This window comes from Quercus suber, unplaced genomic scaffold, assembly GCF_002906115.3.
Source record: "Quercus suber isolate HL8 unplaced genomic scaffold, Cork oak 2.0 scaffold_632, whole genome shotgun sequence".
Lineage (NCBI taxonomy): Eukaryota > Viridiplantae > Streptophyta > Magnoliopsida > Fagales > Fagaceae > Quercus > Quercus suber.
Window position 1 is genome coordinate 220,573 of NW_027070074.1, and position 10,082 is coordinate 230,654.

The 10,082-nt window shown below is 31.1% G+C and overlaps 1 pseudogene; it reads right to left on the minus strand.

The window, feature by feature from the left end:
- Nucleotides 1-266: 266 nt before the first annotated feature.
- On the minus strand, nucleotides 267-6,529 carry LOC111998818 (kinesin-like protein KIN-UA; annotated as a pseudogene).
- Between the last annotated feature and the right edge of the window lie 3,553 nt (nucleotides 6,530-10,082).

Below are 10,082 nucleotides of genomic sequence, written 5' to 3' on the forward strand. Positions count from 1 at the left end.
TGACCGTAGAGAACCGTTATTAAAAACCGTGTCGAGAACATTTTTCTACCGCCTCTGCAAACGTTGAAAAAAGTATTACACATTTATCAACGGTTAGTAATCATCGAAATATATACACATAAATGTAGATTAAAGTATGCTTATTACTTTTATCCACAGGCACCCAATCATTGAAATAAGTACTTTCTTTTTAAAAAAATTTTTTTTGAATGCACTCTTTCACATTAATCAAAATTTAATAACCTGAAAAAAACTGTAAAAATCAATACAACTCAACTACTCTGCCTGCTGCTCTTTACATTCTAAAATTTACATTGTTCATCTACCTTTCAAAATAGAAGATTCTTATAATTAACCTTTAACCTTCAAGACCAATTCATTGGAAATTTTAAAAACACAGTGACTCGCATTTGCCATCCAAACATCTGGATCTATAGCTGAGTCCTCTTCAATACACATGAGATCCCATTAATCACTAAGTTCTTTTGATGCTAGCAAAAAGTGCCGTCCATTAGTCATTGTTATAAGTGCCAAATCTGAACAAAAAGACAAATAAGGGTAGTTCATTTAGGAAGAAAATGCCCCTTCCTAAAAAAATAAAATAAAATAAAACCAGCACAAAAAAAGTCACAAGAAATTATAAATAATTAATAAAAATTTAAATGGTGACTATGAATATTATCATGAGTTAACATACAACTTATACTTCACAAAGTAGTTATAATATATTACAAAAAAGTTATTTAAGGTCAAAGTTTCCCTATACTGTTCCCAAAGAAACTCACATATCAACTTTTGAATTTCCACACCTACCTTTGTAGGCTTTTGAAATTGAACCGTACTTTGTTTCAAATTATTCAGAGGTCCTTCAACCAAGCATTCATGCTCCTGATGAAACATTAGCAAAAAATAGGAGAGGATGTTGTTTAGTAACAAAAAAAAGGATTAGTTGCATCAATCTACAAGTGATCTGCAATACCACGAATTACATATTGAAAAAGAAACCACTAATCACTTAATGTAGAAAGGTCAAAAATTAAGGATGTTGAATTAAAAGAGTATCATGTAATACCAAATCTCTGACATAATTATAAATAATAGCATAATATGCACACAATGTAAGATAAAAAATACTGCCAATGTGTGAAATGCTCCCTCTGCCTCAAAAATAATTGAAAACTTTTAAAATGGCACGAGGATCAGACAATCAAAGTGGTATCACCTTTGATAATATTGTTTGCTTTTTGGAAAAAAGAAAAGGGAGGCTAATATAAAAATTAAAAAAAAAAAAAAAATGAAGTACAAATTCCACTTACAGAATCTTTCATACATTTTGTGACAACCAAAGAGGGAAAGGTTATGATCCATTTTAAGACAAAGAATAATAGTTGACTAGCTTCAACATCCCAAAATCAATTCCAGCACATTGAAAGTGCAATAAGATAGAGCCTTAGATAAACCACAATAGCATAAAACAAGGAAAAACCTTGTAGTGTGTCAATAAGCTATTCCATAGTGGCTGTTTGCTCAGGACTTCAGGATTCCCCAGAATGACAATACCATATCGAGCACGAGTTAGAGCAACATTGAGCTTACGGGGATCATTAAGGAATCCAATTCCCTGTAGAGAAGGGAACCAGCTGTCAAACATCAATACATAAATATATCATGTATGAAAATATCTAGATACGAACAATATCTTTCTGGACAACATTCAGAATCCACCAATCACCTAAAAACACATACTTTAGGTATCCATTACACAACCTATAGGCCACAAAATTAAGGGTTTTATATGAATTGTCAATATTGTTTATTTTTTAAATTGGTAAATCACACGCAACATAATGGGTTTTGAACCCTGACCTTACCCTCAGTCTTTGACTAACTTTCATGTGTTGGAAAAACAAGTAGAAAGAACTACTTGGGAATGAACATAATGATTGACATCTAAGTCAGAGACGGCTAGGAATATAATAACTACCCAAACCATAATGTACACTAAATCAGTATGATTGGACATGTACACATGCAAATCATGCTAGTTTGCCATCAACTTTGAACAAAGAAACCTGAGCACATGGCTATGATTGAACATGAACACATTTAGATGAAAGATGTCTCACCTCCAAATGAATCTCTAAGCAACCTTGTAAGCTTAGAATCACGAATTGGAACATGAGCACTATTCTCAGCTAGAGCATTTATGCACTTCCCTAATGCACTAAGAGAGAGATTGATAGACTTGGCTTCCTCTAACATATGTCCCTCACTTCTTGCCAGTAAAGGAAAAAAGATGTTTAATATAACTGTGGAATCTAACTCACAAAAAAGAGCTTTAGAATCAAAACAAATAAAATTCCTCAAAAGCCATGTAAATGTAAAGCATAACCCCCCTTTTGTGTGTGGTACACACATGTAAAACATGCCAAATATGGAGAAGCAATTGCTGATGAGCTTAAAAGTTTTATAAACGTATAAATGTGAAGTGTAACAATGAAAGAGGTCATAAGTTGGGGTATATAGTATACCTGACTTATGGATACGCTCTGAACCTGCCAGATCTACTATAACGAGCTTGCTGATATGCATGAAATATATACAATAAAGTACTCACATATCTACATATTTAGCTTTACTTTTATGTTATTTTGTTACTAATTATATAATATCTTTATGTTGCAGGTAACAAGGGCTTTACATACAAAGTGAGGCTAGGCCAATTAAATTCAAGTCCAATTGGAGCAAGAAATCAAAGGAAATTTGCACCAAATCCAAGTCCAATTCGGATTAGGATTCCAGCCTGCACATCAGTTAGTATTTTTGGCATAACTTTTGGCTCAGATATCCAATCGAGATGATTCAAGTTGGTCTGCAAAGTTAACTTAAAGGGCTACAACATTTTAGTTACCAAAAGTCCGAATTATGAATTTAAATGGGCCAAAATCGTCGGTTAAATGAAGCCTAAAAATCTGGGATTTTCTCCAAATGGGAATTCAACTTATAATAGGATTCCTTGACCTATTTAAAGGCTCTTTAGGGTAAAAAAAAGAGGGGAGAAACCTGAGAGGAAAAGGAGGCGCCGCATAGAAGAATTTACTTTTAGAAGTATTTCTGAAGAGGAGTATCTGAGGACAAAGGCAAGAGTTTCATGTTGATCAACCAATTCGGATGAAAGACATAAGTTTTATTTGTTTTCTTTTCAATTTTATTATGAACTAAATTTTATTTTCTAGAGCATTGATGTAGTCTAGCAATGAACATACAATTTATTTTCTGAGTTATTTTATTTTTAATATTTCTATGATTGAGTGTTTAATTCTTATTCTTAATGCTTACTATTTTTTACAAATTACAGTTTGATCAATTGAATTACAATGAGACCGAGAGGTGATTTGTAATTTTAGTTCTAGAATTAAACACCATTAGTTGAGCGAAAGTAGAGATGCTTTACTGCGATTAGTGTGATTTTTCAGAAAATTCAAAGTACATAATGAGTCTCCAGTTAATTAAATTCGCATAGAGATATGGAATTGTTAGTTGAAGATATTTTTGATACTATTCGAGAGAAGATATTGAATACCTAAGGAATTTTTAATCATCAACGGGAGATTATTAGAATTTAATAATTAGGAAGGACAAATTGTGTGGGATTTGTTAGGTGAAATCAATCGCTCTAGATCCATTCTTATCATATTTTTTCACTGTTAGATTTTTACGCTTTGTTAATTCTTTTTATTCGTAGATTTATTTTTATTCAATAGTTTAACTTAATTTAGATAGTAGAACGTTCTATTTATTTTCAATTTTCTAAATAGTAATTAATTTAGTGAGTTTCGGTATTCAATAACATAGTTAATCCTTGTGGGTTCGACATCGTTTTCTAAAAACACTTTAATACTTGTTACGATTCTATGCGCTTGCAAATTATTTTACGCGAACACTTGCTTTTTTGAACAAGTGGCTTACAGGGTTTGGCCAAGTGAGAGGGATCTCCATTTTCACTGGAAATTATATCTTCTCTTCCCGTGACAGACCTTCTAACATGTACCTGCACTAAGGAACTTAAATATATCAAGATTTCTGTTATTTAATACGGAACAATGTGAAGAATTACCAACTAGACATTATGAAATGTTGATGCAAGAGCATAAAAAATATTTATGCTAATATTAAAAAGATGATCATGTAATAGACAGCCAATTATTCACCATCAGAATAGCATGACTACGAGAAGACTCAGTATTCAACTTTGTGTTAGCAGCAATTCGATGAGCTTCCCCTATTCTTAGCAGCTCCACAAAACTCTGCTGGTCCCTAATTTCTACAAGAGTAGCCCCTGGTACTGAAACATCCCCAGTTTATGGATCTTCCACAATAGGAATGCTATCATTTGCAGGATCAAGCAGGTCTTGCAGAGTCTCCATATAAAGCTACACAATTTTGTTGAGAATAACAATTTCAGACAATTTGTAAAGATTAAAATATCCCAGATGGAACCAAAAAAGACAAGGATTAAAGATTGAAATCTGAAAAAAAGTTTTTTATATGAACATCAATGGCGAATAAGAAGAATGCATGACCTGCAAATACGAAACTGATATAGAATCAGTCTCTGGAGAAATATCTGCAAAAATATCCTCCATTGAACGAACCATAATTCCACGATCAGATGTATCTTCCTCTCCTATTCGTCCAAGAGTAAAAGTTTTGCCAGTTCTAGTCTGACCATAAGCCATCACTGTCCCATTGTAACCATCTAGAACAATCTACAAAAGCAACGGGCAAATATACATTGCTAGATAGAATCTGAGATATGATAGTAGCAACATATGACAAGAGATTTGATTCATAAAACTTAACTTAAGAAACATAGTGAACAGTTTCTAGTAATAAAGTAATAGAACTACAAGATAAGGGGCACGTAAATAAGCTATTACTACCAAAATAAAAACAGCTTTAAGGAAGGAAGTCACTTCTAAAAAAAATATACACCAAAAACAACATACCTCTACAACAGGCTTAGCAACAACTTCATAGACACGCTTCTGCGATGCAAATTCGGTAAGCACCTTATCAAATTCGTAAGTGTCTGAATCCCAATTGTTTTTCCGGAGTTTCAACCTTTAAAGCTGAGTTAGAGCAAAAACCAAAATGACCAATGGCACCACATCAACAACTAAGCTATAAAATACAACAGAGCTCACAAAAAATTAAAAAGGGGGATAAAAGTCACATTTTAGAATTTACAAATTGTAACTAGAATGACATTAGGAGCACCTCTGGCTGCAATTCAACACAATCAGCAAAATCTGTATCTGCCACCAATTCCTCTGCATTTCGTGGTCTCAATCTTACAGCCACTCGAACTCTTCCAGGTACTGTCGAAAACAACACAAAAACACAACATAACAACAAAGTCCACCATGTATACATATCTACGTATGTCAATGTAGCTACATTTACACAATTACTCACACACGTTCTAGCTTTCAATCCCACAAATAGTGAAATTTGAACTCTCCTTGACCATTCATTGAGCTGAACTCCCAATGCACCTGCAATCACATTGAAAGCACGCAATACACAAAACCACAAATTAAATTTTGACATAGCATTTCAAATTCAAGAACAAAAACCACAAAAGTTCAAAATCTTTCAAGCCAATAATAGAGTATGGAAAAAATTCGAGTCTAAGAAAAAACAAACTCCAATGTGTGGTCAAGTCCAATCTATTTGGCAATAACGGGATAGGCAAATTTCCATAGGGTCAAGAAAGAAGTGAATCAGTCCTTATTACCCCCAACCAGCTATGTTTTGTCTATTATTGATGAACATACAGCTCACATTACGCTTCCATTTCCTATGCTCTCCTGTATACTACACATTAAATTATCCTAACTACTAGCACCATCTAACTCTGCAACCAATCCCATTAAATATAAAATCCTAAATTTCTCAAATCAAAAGCATGTAGCTCGCACGAAAACAACTCAGAAGCGAAAATCTCTCAAGCCCTTTCTGAAATTTATCACGTTAAACCACTGTGATGGGGTTTATGAGTCAAAAAAATTGTCACCGTTTCTGAGAATTAAAGAATCTATACAGAGTGAAAGACTGAGGTCATTTCGAACCATATATGACAATTGTTTCATTAAAGAAATGGAATGAGAATAGTCACAATTCAATTAATAAATGGAAATTTCAACTAAAAACTAATCAATTTTTTTTATTAAAATATGAAATATTATTCATTCCGAAAGCCAATGCCAAAATGCAAGAAAACCAATGGTAATTTCTAAATAAAGCTTCATCTTTTGCCGAAATTCAAAGCAAAGACAATCGAATAAAAGCTTAAATTCAAAATTAAACGTAACATTCATATCAAGCAAATAATTAAAATGATCGAAATCCACCTGAATCAAATTCCGTGGGAAAAAAAAAAAAACCTAGACACTGGAATTTGAGATCTAATTGATCAAATAGAATAATAGGGGAAATCAACTGAGCCATGTCGAGAGAAATAGAATAAACACCTGATCGGAGGGAGAATAATAGAAAAATTGAGTCGAGAATTTGTTTGGTTGCCTAGAAAATAATAGGAAAATCAACCGCCAAGACCTATGAGAGAGCAAAAGCGAGAGAGCGAGCGAGATATAGAGCAAGAGAGAGGGAGCGATTGAATTTTGTTTGGTTGCCTAGAAAATAACAAGAAAATTGACAGACAAGACACATGAGAGAGAGAGTGCGATAGAGAGAGTGAGAGTGAGAGTGAGATATAGAGCGAAAGAGAGAGGGAGTGATTGTAGGGTAAATACATTTAATCATAAAATAGCTATAAAGGTGGTGTTTGATGAGTGTTGTTAACGATTATTTTCAGTTTTTAAATTATATTTTACGTATTTTTTCACTCACACGTATTTTTATAAATATTTTTAAATAAGAATTTTCAGTTTTTAAACACATGTACCAAACGAGTCCAAAAGCTCCGTGTTTTTATTTTCAACATTTGTAACCTGTTGATAAAAATTAGTCAATTTCATTTTTTCAACATTTATCCAACTGTTGATATAAATTAGCACTGTTTAATCGGTTGGATGAATTTCTCCCCACTTATTTACCACTTATTTCAACAATTATGCCAACTGTGGATATATATATATATATATGTGTGTGTGTGTGCGCGCGCGCGCGCGCGCTATGTGTGAATTTCTCACCATTTATTTTAACAGTTATATCAACTATAGAAATACATATGTGAATTTTTCAACAGTTGAGTACAAATGTAGAAACTAAAGGCTTTTATCAACATTTTTTAGTGACTGTGGATAAAAATATGTTGAAAAAGTTCATGTTTGTTGTAGTGAATGTGGGATATATCGGTGTAGTTTTATAAAAATCCTTACTTGTAATAATAAATGATGAACTAGAATTTATAAGAGCTTGACTGTCTTGAATATTTGGCTGAATGTATGGTTGGCATGAATTAATTAGTGTGTTTTAGTGTTTCTCTTTTCCTTTGTCCTATTTTTGTTACAACTTACAAGTGTGAGATCGTAGGTAACTTCATTTAAATAACAAATATTAACCTTAGGGAAATTTCATCACATACTTATCCAAATGCTAGGAAAGCGGAAAAGTTGTATAAAGTTTTAGTTGGAGATAAAAAATTATGGCTCTTATTGATTAAGGAGGCTTGATGTACTTCATAATTAAAATATGGTGTAGAAGTAATGTCCCCTCTAAATTTAAATGTCTTTTCATACACTCTAAATTTAAGAATTGGAAATACCCCTTATTAAAACTATTGGTAATAAACACTTTGCTCCATACATTAAGATTTTCATTGAATTAGGATAAAATTCAAATTTCAGTATCTGATTTTTTTAAATTATCAATTAAATTTGTCAGAAATCTTAACGACAATGAATAAAGTGTTTTTCTTATCAACCATTAAGATGGGACAATACGCAGTTTTGAAGTTTATTGGGACATTTCAACTTCACCATAATTAAGGAGTGAAAAATGCAATTAACACGTAACAATATTTCTTCAACACCAAAAATTAAATTATATAAATATGTGATTTAAAAATGGCAAGATTGGATCTTATGCAAAATGAATAATACTATAGTTAGTAAAATATGTGTAATATATTGTATATTACAAAATACATTATACATACGCAGTTTGTGTGTGTGTGTATACAAAACAGGAAAAATATTCTGAAAAGATATGTTTTCTAATTAAATGTACAAAACTTGTATTAAACATTTTCTGCATTATACTCATATAAAAGTATTTCAACTTGCATGACTAAACTTTAATACTTTATCCGAAAAAATAATTGATTATTTTTTAATTAAGGTGTGTCATTGTATATAATGATGAAATTCTCAAAATATATATTTTAATTTCTATGTTTTATTATTTATATTAAGCATGTTGGCATTTCATATTTTTATTATAGTCTCAACAAATTTATCTGATATAATTTGAATAATTAGATATCTAATTATCTTCGTATGTATGTATGTATGAATGTGTTAGATTGATAATAATTTGAGATAATAAATACTTCTGGTATTTTGTTTTTATTGTTGTTGTTGTTGATTTTGTTTGTTAAGTAAGTGACTTAATGAATATATGAAAACTTATCTCCTTCATTAATTTGTTATATATCGTGCTTGAAAACACAACTTAAAATTGAAAAAAAAAAAAAAAAACTAAATTTAGTAAATTCTTAATAATTTGATTTCCAAAAGCTTATCAAAATTATATTAAGATAACATAAACATGTTATATTGTTACCAAATGGGAATATCATAAAAGAAATAACTTAACTATATAACCGTTGTTATGGTCTCAAAAGTTTTTGTTCAAATTCATAATATATCCATACTAAATCTACTTACGTCTTTTTTTTTTTTTTCATTTTTCTTTTTTCATTTCCATTTGTTATGCCATTTTTTTATAGTCTTCAATAGAATGAAATTCATACATATTCTGTACAACATATTTTATGTCAAATTTATTACAAACTATAATTAATAGTTTAACTAAGTTCTTTGGAATTGAAGGAAAATAAATTCTATAACTTTGTGACTTACTAATAACTAGATGATGGTAATTTTGGTAAATTCATTAATTCTATATAAATTTTTTTGTATATAGAAGATTAAGATATAATTTATATATATATATATATATATAAATATAAAATTGTTTGTCCTTTACGAAAACAAGTCTTATGAAACAGTTTTATGAAATATTTCCCTCATGTATAACATGCGACGTCTACACATAGTGTTAGAGGGATGTAAAATTGATTCATAAAATAATTTTTCGTTACTATCAATGTTTAGGATTTGAATAGATCTTGCACTTTTTTGTAATAGGATACCATTATTAATGATTCTTTTTAAGACAAAATGAATACCACTCATTAACATTGATAAAATTTTGACTATAACAGTCCAATTAAATGGACCAAAATTGGTTTTGTACTAATCCAACATATATCTCACGCACTTGGTTTATTAAATATAATAAAGAACTATCCTCAAGAACAAAAATTATGGATAAAATTTGATAAAAAAAAATTCATCTATAAAATTTGAAAAACCTCATGAACAAATCACAATGCAAATGAAACAGCACATTAATCTTCTTATTTGATAATGATTTTATATTTTTTTCCCAAAAAAAATAAAAATCCCGCGCTGTCTCTGTCTTAATGTTTTCCGACAAGTAAAGTGGAGACCAATCCTACGTGGCGTGGGCGTCGAGGTACCATTTCTAGAAAGCTAGTTGTATAGCGTCACCAGGTGAAAAAGCAATAATCCAGTGTTTCTCAAGCCAAAACCAAAATTTATCACCCAGCCAATCATATTCCCCCATACAGCAATCACTAAGTGTAATCTCGTGATTTGGCTTGTACATAGGGCCTCTAAAATAAGTTGATAGTACACGTGGAGAGGCATGGTTTGACATAACAAAAGCCAGCTTTTTTGTCTAAAGCATAGGAATTTGTCCTTGCATGAAATTACCCAAGAACGACGAATCTGAGTGCAGGTGTCGTT